Source organism: Dermacentor silvarum, chromosome 11 (assembly GCF_013339745.2).
Source record: "Dermacentor silvarum isolate Dsil-2018 chromosome 11, BIME_Dsil_1.4, whole genome shotgun sequence".
NCBI classification, from domain to species: domain Eukaryota; kingdom Metazoa; phylum Arthropoda; class Arachnida; order Ixodida; family Ixodidae; genus Dermacentor; species Dermacentor silvarum.
The window spans coordinates 92,414,946-92,430,695 of NC_051164.1; the positions used below are offsets into that span (position 1 = coordinate 92,414,946).

The 15,750-nt window shown below is 48.8% G+C and overlaps 1 protein-coding gene across 1 annotated transcript in view; it reads left to right on the top strand.

The window, feature by feature from the left end:
• LOC119434113 (uncharacterized) overlaps window positions 1-15,750 on the top strand; it is a 247,470-nt gene that overhangs the window by 33,972 nt on the left and 197,748 nt on the right. The window contains exon 2 of the mRNA XM_037701433.2: window positions 5,469-5,526. The gene's annotated coding sequence lies outside the window, so the exon portion shown is untranslated. The remainder of the gene's footprint in view (window positions 1-5,468; window positions 5,527-15,750) is intronic.

A 15,750-nucleotide genomic window follows, 5' to 3' on the forward strand; every position in this document is an offset into this window, starting at 1 on the left:
GTGTTTACTATTCTGCGCATACCGGGTCGATACACAATACAGTTTAGAGCTCCTTGCCAGACGGTTGCGTTCGGAAATCATGGCGCAGGAATCGAATTCGCGTTGATCGTCACCTTTCCTATAATACGGTCGCTCAAAGCTGCAGCACGTCATGGCCAAATGGTGACTGCTGATTTTGGCAATGATATGCTAGAGCCACATCGTAAGCTAGCTGTGAAACTGGCATGCAGAATGTGAGGATTTTATAGATGAGACGAAACTCTTGGTGTCGTAACTTGAGCGCAGCCGTACCAAGCGGAATAGTTTTATACTCTGCGTATACGCATAACAGATGCCTGTAACTGATCAAGGTATTCCACGAGCTAAGTGATCATATACTTCAAATATACAGCTTTGTCGTCTTTTTTATTTGTCCTTTCGTCAATCCAAGCTCTACAGTGTGTCTATACAGATAGAGCTTAACGAGCCTATTGTCTTTGTTCCAATAATTGCGGTGCCCTGACATCGAAACAGCTTGTTTACAGAAAGTACGTAGGCATTTTTCTACAAACTGTAAGCTGATAAGTGGACGAGTTGTCTGTATTGGCGTCCTGTAGGCCTTACAGCAGAGCGTTTATACACTCTGCATTCAAAGACTGTCTGAACAATCTTTTGTCAGGGATTTAAGTGTGGGAAATCCTGACACGACGTTGCAAGCTTGCAAAGAGAGTCCCAGTATTGAACAGCTCCCATTTCGCAAGAACCATCGTCGTCAATTGCCATATAAGACTACACTATATACCGGGTGTTCAAAATTAAGCTTTACGGAACTTTTAAAAATCGCCTGTGGCAGGTAGCATAATTCTTATCGTTATATATAAGCTGGGTTATTCAAAGAGGCGGACATTAGTAGCACCTACGGGTGGTGTTCGAATCCACGCCCCAGTGGTGGGCATCTCTGGACTAAACATGCGTATCTCGCAGGCTACGCTTCTGCTGGTTGCATGTGGCGGGAGTGATTGCGGGAGCCGGAAACACGCCATAAACGTTGGGTATCGAACACCACCTACGTTTGCCTTTAACGATTAGTTTTCAAAGTCAGAAATGATTAATTTGTGACAAGGTCACAGTTAGTCACAAGGTCACAGTGACAAGGTCACATCAAAGTCACAGTTCAAGAATGATTAATTTTTCAACGTCACAAGGCCGTTAGAAGCCAGAATAGCGAAGTGTAGGCAAATCCACGCACTAACCATTATTCCCCATGCTGGCTGGACTGCCAAACTTGTAGCTTCCGTATACGCTAGCGCCACGTCCAGTAACTCTTGTAGGAAACTCTACACGCTATAACGCGTCGAGGACAAAGGCGGAGTCCCGCACGTACGTATAGTCTCAACAAGTTAACGACGGGCACATAGCTCATACGGCGCCAAGAAAACAATGAACAGCCGCTGCCGGCGGTAGCTCGAGGTCTCTGGGCCAATGGTCACGCACGCCGGTTGTCCCATGCTCTCGCGTCCTCTAATAGAATGAGATAATTGGCGTCCGGGCGCGCCTTCCCTTCCTCGGGAATTTCAATTACTGCCCCGCACAGCCGCCGTCGCCGGTTCGTGGTGGTCGCGTGGTTACGTACTAGCAGCGGAGGCAAGTTCGTAGCATACGCGCTTACGAACGGCCACCACGTTTAAGACGCCGCGGAGCCAGTTGGTCCCCGGGGCCCGGGAGAAAAAAAAAAAAGGAGTCTTCGCTCACTCAAGCGAATCTGGGAAGGATCTCACGACGTTCGTGAGCGCCCTCTGGCGGCGGCGGCGGAAGCAAACGCGTTAATCGCGTGAGTACGGCCAATCATCAGAGTTGCCGCGTGAGGTCGCGCAGCTGGACCGCGAGGGGGCGCTTGATTCCTTTGGCCCGGAGCGCCGGTATGGAAGGGACCTTCCGCCATATAGTGATACCCGGCACGGAACTGTTATGGAGCGTGAGACAGTGTCACTGTATATAGAGAAGGGCGTTCTGGGCCCGGAAGGAAGAGACGAGTTCCATTCTTCAGGCGCCGTTTCCTTTTCGGCCGAGTTTCGAAGGCGTGCTCAGCTGGTTGCAGGGAGCAAGGCCTGTCGTGCGAACCGCTGTGACTGATCGCGAAAATTACTTGATTACAGCGGCTTGGGCCGACGATGGATCGGTTTTCCCAAGGGCAACCTCAAGGGGCTGTGGTTGGCCACGTCATTGCGGGAGCGTGACGTCACGGTTCGCGGTGTGGCGAGGTCGTTAGGCGATGCCGCGCGCCGCGCACATTGCAGGACGTTGCGGTGGTCATGAGCTACAAGAGTCGTCGAGAGTACAACGCGATATTGTGTCGTCCTCCCAGAACGATGACGGATTCTCTTGGCGGGGCCTGTCGCCTTTTTATTTTTAATTCGGTGCTCGACTCTTCTTTTAGTCACAAAGCGTAAACGCGTGAAATTCAGCGGGTAATCAGGTAAGGTATACGTCACCATTACGCCTCGTCAAGGCGGTTTGCCTCTTGAGATAAAATTACGCTGCATCGTGCAAAGTGGATTGACTCATATGAGGGCGCTTTAATGTAGCCGATAGCGCAACGTCTCGATAAAAGATTGGATATAAAGTACGACTCACACCGTCCAATGAAATTCAAGGCTTCCAAACACTCAGCGACCTCAATTTGAGGCCTCTTAAAGATCTGACTGGCGCTGCCCGCATTATGCGTCATGGTTCGTGGTTGTGCGGTAAAATGGTCCGACGGAGGCTCTATTCCATAATCATTATAGTGAAGTTAATAATAATTATAACAGAGTTAAGCTATGTTGATAGACAACACTTGGTAGTAGTAGTAGAAAGCTTTATTATATACAGAAACTGGACGGGCTCCTACCCCTATGCAGTCCACCAGAGGAAAAACTCAGTGTGTCCGGCAGGGTGGTGCCCCTGCTCAAAGGCCCCACTGGCATGGGGCCATCCGCTCAGCTCGTTGGATCAGTCGTAGCTGATCTCCCGGAGTCGGGATAGACAGCAGCGCCTCCCATTAAAAAAAAAAGAAGAAAAAAAATCCTTTTTCTTCGCATTTTCTTTTTGTTCAATAACATCGACACTTCTTTTTTTCTTTCGTTTTTCTTTTTTTTTTCCAAAGAACCCAAACGGAGTATCAAAAGAAAACACTTCAAGTGTAAAGTGTTTTCGCATTTATTTTTAGTAACCCTATTATCGGAAGGCTCTTGTGAAATCGAATAGCACGAGGCCGTTTACTCAACGGCAGGGTAAAAGGGGGGAAAAATAAAACGATGGACATACAGTTGTGACGTAAAAATAGCAACAGTGCTCGCAAAGAAACTGAGTCTGCAATGCCACAATCACATTCATGCCAGACACTTTCTGGCTGTAGGTCTCCTTTGACGGCACCTATAGCCTGATGTGCGGCGTACGGGAATGGGGTTTCCGGCGTCTGACTGATTTTTGAATAGTTCTTGTCCAGACGGCTTCCCGAGGCGCCATAATAAGCTCCCTGCGATGTTACGTGCAGATGCTGTTGAAAAGGTACTGCACTTTTTGTGACGCATTGAGGACATTTTTTTTTGCTATAACGGCGACGTAAAGAAAAGAAGGCACAGAAAGAAAGACTACGAAGTCAAAGCCAAATAAAAGTTCAAGGGTTCCGCAGTATGCTGTGATCTCTCTACCCCTACACGGCAATTCTATTTCGGGGTTGGCTGGTCATCTCGGTCGTTGAAAAACATGGGGTCAGCCAGCTCCGACGTGCCGCATCTGGTCGCGGTGTAAGCTTCAACAAAACTACCTACCTACTTTATAAGATTTTGTTTTCCGCCGGTGTTGGCGTTTTTAGTTTGATTTCCTTTTTTTTTTTACTCTCCTTGCTTTGTTTTCGTGAGGGCTGTTCTTGTTCATCTTCTTTTGTAGCGGCTGTCCCGCTCATCTCATTCGCTGTCCTTTCTCTCCGTCGACGACCCCCCGCTACCGGCACTTCGGTGTCCTGCGAAAATGCATTAGCATTTATACTGGTAGTAGCGAGCGCTCCGACATCTTTACGTATGTTACTTGATCGTGATGGAGCACATGGAAATCGACGGTTCTCAGCTGCCGTCGATGCCATCATGCGACGAAAAAATCATAGAAGAAATAATTTTTTTTTAGGGGCGAAGCACCTTAGGGCCGACCCTTGTCCCTCGTCGTCCGTTGTCCGTCCGTAGCACTGGTTTGCATGAAGACCGCTAGGGGCGCTGCGTTGCACAAGGGCTATATAAGCGCTGTATATACTGTACACATATACAGTATATATATATATATATATATATATATATATATATATATATATATATGTGTGTGTGTGTGTGTGTGTGTGTGTGTGTGTGTGTGTGTGTGTGTGTGTGTGTGTGTGTGTACGCGAAGCTCCGGAAGCCACGCTTCCGGCGTTTTGCCGCCGCTTCCCGCGCTCTCGCCGCCTCTGGGTCCGCTTGCCGGCGTCGCCGTGCTGCTGCACTCATCACAAGGCAGTCTTAATGAAGGGAAAACCAAGTCTGCACCTCAATACCATCTACGACCAATAAAACAATATCGTATATACTGTACACATGTGTTGTCGCTCATTTGCATGTTCGAGTGGGCAATGTACGGGGGATTCATGCACGGTAACCCGAATGATCCCCCGGTGCTTCGCCCACTCATCATCATTCACTTCGTGGATATGCGGTGTTTCTTTTTTTTTGTTTTTTACTGGAAATTTCTTTAAGTGTTGCTTCGGGTCTTTAAAGCCTATGAATGAATGATTGAATGAATTAAGCGATCCATGAAATAATCAATCAATGAATGAATGAATCAATCAATCAGAAAATTACTTTGATAGCCCAGAAAACTTAATTTACTTGAATAAACGAACTCAGTGTTACTCCTTAGAGTATACCTTCAATAGACTGCAGCCACAGAGCTTTTATTTCGATTTCTTCGATTCTGTCTTTTTTTACAAGAAAGGGGACTTCTCAACAACTTCCACGGGAAACCGGGATCAGCTTTGAGGGAATCTTAGGGCAGGTAATGCAGTTTATGTATACGTTGCGATATTTTCTCCCCATCCCCTCATAGACCTTCTTGAGCTCATCCCTTCAAGACGTTTATACCGCTAGTACTAATACTAACTACCTAGCTAATTAACTAACTAGCTAACTACCAAACCGCTATTACTATGTGCGCTGCCTAACATTTATAATGAAGTTGTCGGTAGACACATCATAGAAATGAAATTGCACAGCACTTGCGAGCGTAAATTAAAAAAAAAAAAACTAAGCCTGTCTTATGTGTTAAGTAGGTGACCGGTAAGCGTTCGGCAAGCTCCGGCCACAAATAAATGCTTTTTTTTCGCGTTGAACGTAATCAAATTAATGCGGTTGCGCGTTCCTAAGCAATGCATGTTTTGGTGTCGATAACTCTAACACTTGCTTTTGTTACTCTCTTCTCCTCTTCAGGATACTCAAGGCTTTAGCCTGGACCTCAACTTCTACTACAGTGCCAAGCGTAGATTGGGTAAGTCGTTTCGGCTGAGCCATTCACGAACCGTTTGAACTAAACCTCGAATGTTGCGCCAATAGAAAGGTCCTATACGCATGACGCCTATGCTTCGTAATGCTTCCATACCCTCGGTGCAAGGCGCCCATAGCAGATGACTTTTCCGAGTTCCTGTAACTGCACGTCACTGAGGACTCGGACACAGTATTGTGTAGATGTCTCCTTCGCACATTACTAGGGGGGAATATATAATATTCGCATTCCGTGACTTTGCGTCTAAATCGTCCTTTTAGCTTGAAACCACTTTGTAACATTGCGAATATATATATATATATATATATATATATATATATATATATATATATATATATATAACTTGGATGTGAAAGTTAGTGAGGTGAACCGGAACAACATCGCTACAACCCTACACTGGGGGAGACAAAGAACGTGTGTGTTGGTGTTTTTCTTTTGTTTGTTTTTTCCTCTCCCTCTCTTTCTTCGTGCGTGTGCTTTTCCTATACCGCTTCAACGTCCTCGCTATAGCAATGTCGAAAGGAGTGTTTCTTCACGGACTCTATGGATTCACTGCACCGATGCTTGCTTACGGTGAGCGCGTCTCACGAGGTCACGGCGTATACACTATGAGAAGTACTTGGCTACTGGACGAGGCCGTACACATTGGACGTGCCGTCCATATTTTTCATTTTCTCGGCTCAACCGTGACGGCCTTGAAAAGAGTATGAACCAAAAGTATGAACCAACTAGTCCGCAAGAAGGTAATATTATTGCTTGAAAAGACATACGCACAAAGAAAAAAAAAAGGAAAGGGTGGTTGAAGAAAGTGCCCGGGAAGCCGCGGACGAATTGCCACCTATGAGTGCCTATATCGACGCACGCAAACAGATCGGCGGGGCTAAGGAAAGTCAGTGATGCATGCAGTCGGCCACTCTCTCTCTCTGGAACTACGTGTTCGACTCCGCCGGCTGTACGTCACTCGGTGACTGGCGCAGTGGTCTGTTACCGCGCCGCTTGTTCAGCACAAATACACGTCCGGCCGTAGACCCGCCGAGAAACGACGTTGGCTGTGCAGCGAATTCTGTGCAGTCTTGGCAGGAGCTATATACAGTTGTGTTGCTGGCTTGGCGAATGCGCCAACCCCGGCGTAATACTGGCGAAACGCGCGGCGCCATTTTGGAAGCAGACGACAGAAACGCGCTTCTTTTGCCGCTGCTTTCGCGAAATTACAATGTCGAGCCGTCTGCTATATAGTTTAGATGCGGCACTTCTGCTCGGTGATGCAAGCACCGAGTGTGGTGCAGGTTGTGAAACGGCGAGTATAAGAAACGAAAGTGATAGCAGCCGGTGAAAAGCAACGCGCACACGCGCAGTTATTTCGTCGCTGAACACAACCTGAGGCACACAGGATGAACCAATCGGAGCAAACAAGAAGCCCGTTTTTGTTCGGGATCAGCCTAGCATAGAGGCAGAGGGACGTCGCAGCCGCATTATATTATTCGAATATGTGGCCTGCGTAGCTCTTTCGTTGCTTGAATCTTTCTTTTTCCCGTTCTATACTTCGCAACTGCAGGAATAAAATTGAAAAAGAAAAACACATAAACAAGGTGCTTGCGTTTACCGGATAGATTTGCGTTTTTTTTTCTCCAGCTACTCACCGCTCCCACTTCGCTGCGCAAGCTCGTGCTGTTGTGTCTGCTTCACGGTCCAGTCGGCTTAGCCGGCAGTTCGAAGGGGCCTTGGCATCAGCATCCGTGCAAAAGATCTCACGGCCTGTATTTATTTATTTTTTATCTGCCTCAGCTATAGATGACTCCTTGGGCTGGTTTCCAGCGCTTCAAACGAGAGAATATCTATAGCAGCACATGAACCAGCGAAGAAAATTGCCGCAGAATTCAGGGCGGCTGTGAGTGTCAGACTAACAACGTGAAAGAAGACAGCGATTGGTGAGGCTTTTGTATTGCATGCATTGCGTGTCAGGTTCATCGTACGAGCAACACTCGCGACATGCTATCGGTTTAGAGAAGCCATTTCGTTAATGCTTGCTTGCTTTCAAAACTTTAGCGACAGTATAGCTTACCATTATTCGCGGTACGAAAGAAAGGAAGTCGATCGGATTCAGGTTTCCGTTCGTCTAATGTCGCCCCAGAGCACACCGTGCTGCCGATCGCCGTTGGGTCAAACAATGTCCACTACTTTTGTCGATCACGCAAACGCACAGCTATAAAACGAGCTTTACGTCACCGACGTCTGTGGCACTGTGAATGGCCTGCGCGGTAACGGGAGCGTCGTTGAGGCCGCTTTTTTTTTTTTTTTTTTTTACCCTTTGTTGACTCCGAACGCGCGTTACGCAGCGGCTCTTTCGTCGACTGCTGACTTCGCGGAGCACGCACTCACACAAGCATGCACGCAAGTTGCAACTACGCCGCGAGTTTTATCTCACAACAGAAGATGCGCGCGGTGTTCTGCGAGAAAGCGGCTTAGTGTTACCGACAGTCTGGCAACATACGTGAATCCCGCGTACGCAGCAAGCAATCGCGTCTGCTGTGTCGTCGCACTTCCTTTTTCTTTTCGCCCTTCTTTTCCGAGCGGAAGACGAGTAGCCGCCGCGCAACCTTTTTCCGCCGAACCGCGCTGCCGCTACAGTGTACTACTACCGCTACACCGGCACCGTACTCGCGGGTGTACAGTATCTGCAAGGCACTGTTCGCGAAGAAGGAATCGTACGAGGCGCGCCGTTTGGCTCGGGCATGATAAAGGCGAGGGAATCGCTTCCCCCTTCTTCACCCAACCGTCGCGTCACGCTATGAGAACTCCCGCCAACCGTGACCCCCTGGTCTTCGCACCACCACCACCACGGGCTCAACAGCGTATCTCTCTCTCTCTCCCTGAAATCCTTCCCCTTTATTCACCCCTCTTTCGCCGTCCTGTATCTTTCGGCGTGCGTGACGCCGAATGCCGGTGGGAGCAGAGCAGCCCCCGCAGCGCGAAGCGTGACCGAGGCGCCGAGACTTTCACCGCGCAGTCCAAGTCGGTCTTCCCCCGGGTTCGCCTCTTGATTTTATTGCTTGCCTGAGAAATTCCTGGCCTCGAACGCAGGCCGCCACCTAAATCAACAGAGTTTCCCGCGAGGTTTGCTAGAGTGAACTCTCGCGCTGCGATGTAGGTGGTGTCGAAATCCACGCCACAGCGACGGTTGACGCTGAGTAATCGAAACAGATCTCTAAGGCTATGCTTTGGCTGGCCGCGTGCTCCGGAAGCCATTAGGGAGCCGGAAGCCCGCGGTTTTGGGCATCACTTATGTTCACCCATCTTGGAAATGAAGGGTGGAAGGGGCTTATGCCTAATTTTTTGTGCTTTTGGCTGCAGACGTTCCTGCGGCGTTATTTACTGCGATACATATTTATAAATTTCCGAGAAATCGCGTTTTTTTTTTCTAGACGAATGGAGGCTTACGCCGCAAGCGCGTAGTTATTACGAATTGTTGCACATATTTCATTATAGACGGCATCTCCCTCTGTCTCTCAAGTTGGAAAGTCACAAAGCCGTTTGCAGCCAGAAGGACGAAGTTTAGGCAAGACTAAGTCTGTCCGACGTATGTTTAGCTTCTGGGATTCGCGTACATCCGACGTACCTTTAGACACAGAGATCACCAACAAACACACGTCCTCACTCCGCATTGCGGGCATGCTTAGGGACAAACGCATACAAAACGAGCAAAGAAACTTCCCATCCGTAGTACCTAGGCAAAGTCAGTACATCCAAGGAGCAAATGGCCCACGCTTTCTGTCTCGCACCCACTCGTACTCGCGCCTGCGCACAAACGGCTGGCGATTCCTGAAATGACGACAGCTCGTATAATCCCTATGCTGGCTGAAACCGCCAGTCCCCTGCGGTAATTTATTGCACGAAACTGAAAAAAAAAATTACTAGAGAGAAATGAAGAGGGGGCTTTTGCAATACGAACGCGCGCCCTTCGCAAGCAGGCAGAATCGAGCCGCTCGCGTTGTTGCTTTTGGTCTTCTGTATAGTTTCCGATTCGCCATCCCTGGCGATGGCCATGTCGGTCCTGCCATAGGCTGGAGTTGTCCTTGCTGAGCTTCGCTATGGCGCGTAAGAGTCTCGGTGCTTCCTTGAAATACAAGTGAGCTGCGAGCGACTGCTCTATAATCTTAATTGACATTACTCGCTGTGCAGATTAAGTGTGTTGCGACGTACAATGGGTGAGGATCAGAACTTTATGCGAACTACGCGTGAGCCTGTTCCGACTGTTTTTTTTTTTTTGCCTTTTAGTTTGTTATTGTATCTTGCCTGTTTGTGCGCGTGCTTGAGCCGGTCTATCTTTGCAGTGTAGTGTTTTTCTATGAGAGAAGGAGTAGCGGGCATCACCTATGATGCGAGCCTCTCTTACATGCACATTTAAAAAAGAAAAGAAAGAAAGGACGAAGGACGGGGTAAGCGCGGTGGCTGGAAACCAACGAAAACCGTCGTCCTGCCCCGACCTCGTCTTGATGACGCGCCGGTAGCAGGCACGTATAAAGCACTCTCATGTCGAGTCACGAGTTGGCGCAGAGGGGGGTCGAGGTGTTTGACGCGGGATAATAAAAGAAGAAACGAAACTTGACACACAGCATGCGGAGTGGGGAAATGCATTAGTGGGGCGATGTGCTGGGGAGGCAGAAATGAAAACGAGACAAAAGCTGCGACGCAGCTGCTAGGCTTCCAGGCAATTCTCGGTTGGGTCTAAGCCGCGTGTGATGGGCACAACTTCTCAGGTGGTCGGTCGTGAACCGAAAGATTACGGCGAGCTGTACGAGGTACCGCCGCGGAAGCTGCTTCTCAGCTTCGCGTGACGCAATCGATGTGGTGTCGTTGTACAGAGCACGTATTTTGTGATATTCGTATTGGCTGTAACATTTTACCGTCTGTCTTTTCGAAAGTGTGTGACATAACTGCAGCGAAGAACGCAAAGAAGCGCCGAAGAGCAAAGCTATGTTCGTATAGGCCGGTAGATTTCGCTTTGAAAACACTCTTTATACATTTGTGCGGCTGTGTGAAACTTCTTGTGAGCGGAGAAAATGAAGACGACAGCATCTCCTCCTGGTTTTCTTTCTTTCTTTTTTTTTCTTCTTTGTAGTCTTGCACTGACATCGCGTCCACGATAACGGCACGGTGACGACACGAATATCGTTGTATTTTTCGCTCAATTAAGTCTTTCTTGTGTGCTCGAGAAGCCTGCAACAGATGTCAGGTTGAGTATTTGCTTTTTTATCCACGAATGCGCAACAATCTGTGGCTTTCTTTCAGCACTAAAGAGCTAATAAACGTCAGCCCGACGCTGAAAATATCTGTGACGTCACGGGCAACTAAAGTAGAACATTCAAGACGGCGTGACCAGCTACTGATTGTTCATTCGCCCCTTTATGGCATCTGCTTCTGGTTGTGTCGAGTTATTTGCCGATTACATGCGTCCATGGAAGGAACACATCTTACAAAGTGTGACCTTCTAAAGCATTTGTTCAGCGTTCATCCTCTCTCAGCGTCTGCATTTACTTCGATTTCCGTGAGAAGATTACGCGTGAGAAAAATAAAAAATACCCGCCGGCCATTTACTGCCCGCGCCTACAGAGCTCACAGTTCATACATGCACCCAATTCGCTCTCAGCGTCGCGGAAATTGAAGAGGGCCGGCAGGTATACCGTAGGAGCTGATCTCACTGATAAGTAAACAGACTCTCACTATCGCGGTGCGAACAGCCGCTACGCTCGCTGCAAGCGCACACTGAACGCACGAATCCTCAAGTCACGTCGCGTCCCATTGTTTGGCTCCTCGGCCGTTAGAGAGTGCCACTCTCGATTGCCACTTGCAGGAGACAGCACTTGCAGAAAACGCACGGCATGTTCCAGCGAGTCGCGTCTGTCCCTGTGTAGTATACACACGTTGATTGCACTGCTCTTGAGAGCGCCGGCAGCCGTTATAGAGCCGTAAGCGAAATGAAAGTCAACACCATACACAATGGCCTTCCGTCTTTCCTTCCAGACGGTCATCGCGGCGCACGTCTGTCTTTCTCTCCAAATCCGTGCAGCACTGCTTGAGCTATTCTGCGGTCGACGGAAGCGGTCAGCAGCGGGCTGACGAAAGAAGCGGGCTGACCTTATACGCTGCAGGTCCGTAACATTGAAAAAAGAAGGGGAAACAAAATGCGCGAGATGGAAGTTTTGTTTGTCGCTGCGAATTTCAATGAGTGACGTTGTGCGTCTGTAGCGTCTTCTGCTGTGCTGACGCTACGCGGGGTCTTAAAGGGACACTAAAGAGAAACAGGAAGTTCAGCTGGAACAAAAGAGGGACCTTCAGGAATGCATGCAGCTTTTGTTGGGTACAAAAAAAAAAAAAAAAAAAACGAGTTATTAGCAGAGAAATTCGTAAACGAAGACCAAATATCTCTTTCTCAATTTCTCTCACCCCAGATTTGGCGCTGAAGCAGCGTCGTCACAGATTTCATTGCTCTCAGCGAATCAGAATGCGCCATAATACGTCACCGCTTGCGTAAACGGCCGAGGCGCCGGCTGCATCATGGCTGCATGGATGCATGGCCGCTGCGTTTGCGTTCGCCGCGATGGATACCGTTGCTGCCGCTGAACCTTGCAACGAAGAGCTCACCAGGGAAGCAGGACTGCATTTCAGCGATATTCAGTGAAACGGAGCACGAAATGATCCTCCGTGCTCGAGCGGTAGGTGTTTCCGCGTGCGATGGCGGTGAGGCGCCGGCCGCGCCGGCGGAAAGCAAAGCTTCGTTTTCGTCGACGGAACGCGAGGCGTCTGGTCCGCCAGGCGACGATGTTCCCGACAGAACAAGCGTACAAAGTTGCGCGCGTACTCGGTATGGTTATTTCGTGGCTTTATTTAATGACATTCAGCACTCATCGAGCCGCCAATTCGCTGCTGCAGGGGCACCGGTAGGGGGTTTAATGAAGGCCGCACTGAGGGAACAGCTGCTCGTGAAAGGGCTGGCCTCTGGGGCACGCCAAGATACTTTCCGAGGGCAGGATTATACACATAATCCGAGGGCGAGAAATGCAGAGAGCACAGCATCGGTTTCTCTGGCTCTTTTGCCGTTTTATCATCGGCAGAGCACTGAGCCATTGCGAACGCCGGGGAGCCGGGGCTCACCGCGCGGCACCACATGAACGGACACAATCTAGTCAATACTGCCGCTGCCCCTAAGCAAGCGCCTTGGGCCATTTATACAGCCCTCACACACACAAGGTACTTTCTGGCCGTTTCCCGCGAAGTCAACGTTTTTTCGAGCCACGCAACCAAACACTGTAGAGCGGAACAGGCGCGCGCGATGATGCATGGACCAAAAACGAAACTACGAGACTATCACGATCGTATGCATCACCATGCCATTTTTTTCTTATTTATTTTTGCGCTAAACTTGTACTTCCTCGCTTGAAACGGTTTAAAAAGTTTGCAAATGCTGTTTATGTAGGTTTAAGGTGTATTTCATTTTGCGTTTTATTAACAGCGATAAATCGCTCTCGACCAATCGCGACCGGCCTGCGTTTGTAATCTCCGACGTCTCGAACGTGTAGTGCGGGAAATTTGAAGGGGCGTCAGCACCTATCCTTAAGTTTTTCGCTATTTTCTCGCTTATTAAACATCTGTTCGCCGTAAGAATGGTATGACTGTGATTGTGATAGGACTAATCTGCCATTAAAGCTCAACTTCCGGTTTCTCTTTAGTGTCCCTTTAAGCATATCACCCTTCCGCTGGACGAAGTAATGGCTCTTATTCTCGTCCAACATTTGGATCGAGCAACATTAGTTTAGACACGGTTCGTGTAGCGGGCTCGCGAAACTTGCGACACGAAACGGAAAGTAGCTAGCTGTGACAGACGATAACGGGGCAATATTTCTGCCGCTCTCGTAAAGATATAGATGCAGCCATATTTCTTCGGCATCCTGTCAGACCGGTACCGTAAGTCTCGAATGTAGCACGTACGCCGCCTGCTATAAGACACTGGAAAACAGAAGACGCGTCCCGAAGACACTGTCGGGGCGGAGCCACTTTCAGTGGCTCATCCACTGACAGCCACTTCCCCGGCAGCTGCGATTTCCACAGTACTGTACAGTTTTGAGACAGCGGGAGTTCAGGCGCCACGAAGATGACTCGGGCCGACCTCGCGAAAGCTTTCCACGATCTCGAGGGGTAAGATCATCACCGCCGCGCGCGTTGAGACTCACTGCACCGCGCGGACTCGTTAACTTTTGTGCGACGCCCGTCTCGGCTCTTTCAAACCGTCAAGATACGCTCACGATGATGGAGGACACAAAAGAAAACCGCTACAGTACCTGGCTCCGCCGTTGCAGGGAACGGGTCCGTATATGGGCGAATGTCAAGGTATACCGTTTGCACGGGACAGGAAATGCGGTGTCTGCGTTGTTGTTTGTTTTCTTTTTCTTTATTTCTCTCTCCCTCTCCCTCTTTTCGTAATCTTCGCGGGACGTCTTTTGAACGAGAGGAAAGCGCGCCGTCCAAGCACCGTAATGACGCTTGTATAGCATTCCTCATGAGTTCCCTTTCATGCCATTCTTGGCCGTTCTTTTTTTTTTTTCTTTCTTTTCTCTTGCCGTCTATTGCTTCACCGCGCACATAATCACAAAAGTGCGCGGGGCAGTTTCTAAGAACAGTTATTCGCCTCAGACTTGTCCTATTTCTTTCCATTATTTTTCTTTTACCCTAACCTCCTTTTTATTATTATAATTTTTTTTACACAGAGGAGAAAGTGCAGACATAATTAGGAATGCTTACTGAGAATTCGAATGCGTATAGCTAGAGAAACTTGGCAGCTAGGTCTTTAATTCTTAGACTGTTCTTGAAAACCGCAATATTGTGCTATAGGAGGAGTTATGCAGTGATGTTACCGCGGCTTCCATGACGCTGTGTAGCTAATACGGCGAAATGTTGACTGCTGTCTCGATCCGCTTATCAGCAGTGGCGCCTTGACATTTGTGAACAGGAGAACCAAATAGCGCCAGAGGCTTCACCAGAATCCTCCTCATAGAACTGTTCACAGGCATGTAAATTGACAACAGTCATGCCATTAAGCTAAGCGGATTGAATTAATACTAAACAGCAGGGCCAAATCAGTATAGGGCTGGTGCAGTGGCTTTTTCGAAAGGCTCAATTTTTCAAAAATATATTTGGGCGAAAACGATTGGCTACTAGCGAGAAAGCTGGAAAGTTTCTGCACCTACGAGCTTCGTGCGCAAACAGCAGAACCGGTGCGTCAGCGTTACATCGCTCATTTCAGAGCATTTTCACGGGTTTTAAGTGGTTTTGGCCCAGAAAAAAATGTCCTGAAAATTCAAGGGCTCAGTCCATCATGCCCTTAGCGTGTTTACCGATGCGCAGTTGCACAGTACCAATAGCGCACTGTCAATATTCATAACGGCTCGGGAAGCTCGCGAATGAACAGCAAAAGCGGTGTCGTATGCCGTGTTTCGTTATTGTGCGATCTTTAGCTGCAAGCATAGCGCTGTATCGTTTAGTGAAATACATTTCTGGCTTGGGAAAACTTTCCCTGCGAACGTATATAGGTACAAGGAGAGCAAGCAAAACAGTTCTGTGGACGAGTATTTGAATTATACTTTGCCGACTTTAAGTTGATCATTCCTTTCGATTCAGCCGCACAGCGTCATGCCCTAAATCACCAGTGAGGAAGCAGCGTGCGGATGGCACGTGTAGTTAAGTTTCGGGGCTTCTTTGAAGAGAACTGCACAGTATGGGGCCTGAGCTCCTTCGAGACAGCTCGGCCCGCGCGCCGGGAAAGATTTGTGTTGTTGTTTCCTCTGCAGCTACACGGGCGGACGCGATGTGTAAAGTGTAGTCAGTGGCGCCGGGTTATAGCTATCGTTCTTGATGGATGAGCGCGGCGCGACGCACTTGTGGTTCGCGCTCTTCTGTTGGTGGGCAATTAGGCGCGATCATGAAGCCTGTTATGAAGTTAGGAAATTTGCAGGCGCAAGTTGGAATCAGCTAGCGCAAGACGGGGGTAATTGGAGATCGCAGGGCCTTCGTTCTGCAGTTGGTGTAAAAATAAGCTGATGATGATGATGACGATGGTGATGATGATGAAGCCTATCCGTACGCACGCGCGCACGCACAAGAGCGTTAGAATAGCAAGGGAACCCAACGACGAAAAAGCCACTGAGCTCACAAGCC